Here is a 2447-nt window from a genome sequence, read left to right as displayed (position 1 = left end):
CAATCTGTACATAGCAAAAACTCGTTAGATAGCAACCTGTTCATGCCGTGTACTAAAACGTTCTTAGCACCCAGATTCATAATAATAATGTAAGTAGATAACCGAACATTATAATCTTGAATAAAAACATATGGTTTAAACGCTATCCATAAACAAACCTGAAAATAATCAATTGAAACATGAACCTCATTACCAATTTGATGATGACACCGAGAACTTCTTGATCATAATATGCATGACAGCAAACCATCGTGAAACATTAAGTCCCATACTAAATGCCGTCTACAAAACTTAACAAACAATGAACTATCCAACAAAAATTCACTGAAGAACTTAGTAAAGTTTCCAAAAGTATGTCATAAATCACAGCATGAAATTCAAAGGAAACTAATATGAAATTTGATTATTTTCATTAAATACATGAATCATAAATAATAACTATTCCAAAAACCAGTTCATGTATTCACCCTTCACATGCTCTAATCTGCATCACAAATATTATCACTACACACCAAGGATCTTATCGTAATGATATCATCCATGTAAATAACAATGCAGTAACAGAAGTCAGCATGCCAACGTTATCTTCTTAACCTGAACACTGCACACTTACCACAAAACTCATCAATGCATTGAGAACAAACAGGATAATGCAGAAAATTCAAGTTATAATCACATTAAATCAGGGTTAACAAATATGAATAACTAAAAAAATATATCAACAGATCAAGAGAGTCATTTCTTGTCAAACCCTAAAATGTCACCACACAAATGAACAAACCAATTAATATTTGGTGACAAGTGAAAATCATGAGATTTCAAATGACTTTGACATTTCACATTACACTTGAGAAGATTATTTTCTAAACTTTAAACAAATTAATGTCCCTATTAGAAAATCTTCTTTGTAACAATCTACACAACCTCATTAAAAATTCACATGAAGGAATTCAGCAAAACATATACTCAGAATTTGAATAGGATCTCTCGTGCAATAAGAACTTATAAAAAATACTATTTTGACTCAATTAAAAAGAAAATAACACAGAATAAAAATTGCAGAATAATAACTAATCTAAATTCTAATTACTAGCCTTATACATTATTCACATTAAGCATGATTACTGCTGATTAGATCAGTTTAGCATGTTACATAAGCCTGCGGGTGAGAAATAATTCTCTTATTATGAGTTCTGAACCGTGACCCAACAGCGATTACGGTATGTTTTTCCTCTTAAACACTCGGTACATCCAGTTTCCATTGAGTTATGACACTTTCGACATACCCTGGCCAAGGACAGTCACCATGTAACCCGAGTAGCCTAATATGCCTATGAATAGTTTGCGAACTTATGAACCCACATTCAGATATACTTTCGTAATCGATACCACTAAGATAAAAAATATTCATATATTCAAGAACATCCTTAACCAATCATGAGACACTTTGTGGATAACTGAATTGAATTACTTTGTGATTTCACATATATGCTTCTGCATTTCATGATTTATAAGGAACCCGTGATTTTCTATGAGATTCATGTAGCGAACTTTCTGACAACCTATCCCAAGTTGAAGCTTTAGGTAGGCTAGGTATACAAAGACCCCCGAGGACATACTTGTCCGAATCTCAAAGACCACATTAGCCCCTTAATTTGCATTCATTTGATTTGCATAACAATATCACATTTACTTTTATGCTCATTCGGTAGAGTTCTTGCCTATTCATGAACAATCTTATAGTAATGCTAGATCTTTCACAAAATTTAAGGACTAGATCAATTCATTACTGAAAAGCAAGCAATCTCAGCCATATATCTGAATATGTTTCCCACAAGAACATTGTATATTTAAGTTCAGATTGAAGGAAACCTTGGTACTTTGTGTCTACCGATATATCCCAAATTGTAATCACTGAACTAATCATTATATACGATTAAGCAGGCTTAAAAGCTAAAGTATCGTCACTTCTTCATTTAGCGCAGTAACCTTTTATTATTTTTTTTTTTTTTTTTTTTTTTTTTTTTTTGACACTAGATATTACAAACTTATACTACAAAGACACACAAATACATTTAAGTTCTTTGAGAGAAACTACTCGGCATTCTTCATACCATTGAGTTGAAATAACACTCAAGACGAGGTCCATCAAAAGCTTTAGTGTATAAATCAGCAAGATTATCATCAGTAATAACCTTTTCTAATGAATAAGCTTTTTCTCAAAACAGTCACGTATGAAGTGATACTTTATCTATGTGCTTGTGACTTTAAAGTTTTTCGGATTCTTGGTAATATCTATGGCAGACTTATTATCAATACAAATAGGAGTATTAGAGATATTCATACCATAATCGCGCAGTTGTTGCTGTATCCAAGCACCTGAGAACAGCAATATCCAGCAGCAATGTACTCTGCTTCACATGATGACTGTTGCAACAGATGTCTGC

Source organism: Erigeron canadensis, chromosome 6 (assembly GCF_010389155.1).
Source record: "Erigeron canadensis isolate Cc75 chromosome 6, C_canadensis_v1, whole genome shotgun sequence".
Taxonomy (NCBI): domain Eukaryota; kingdom Viridiplantae; phylum Streptophyta; class Magnoliopsida; order Asterales; family Asteraceae; genus Erigeron; species Erigeron canadensis.
This window is presented reverse-complemented; position numbering follows the sequence as displayed.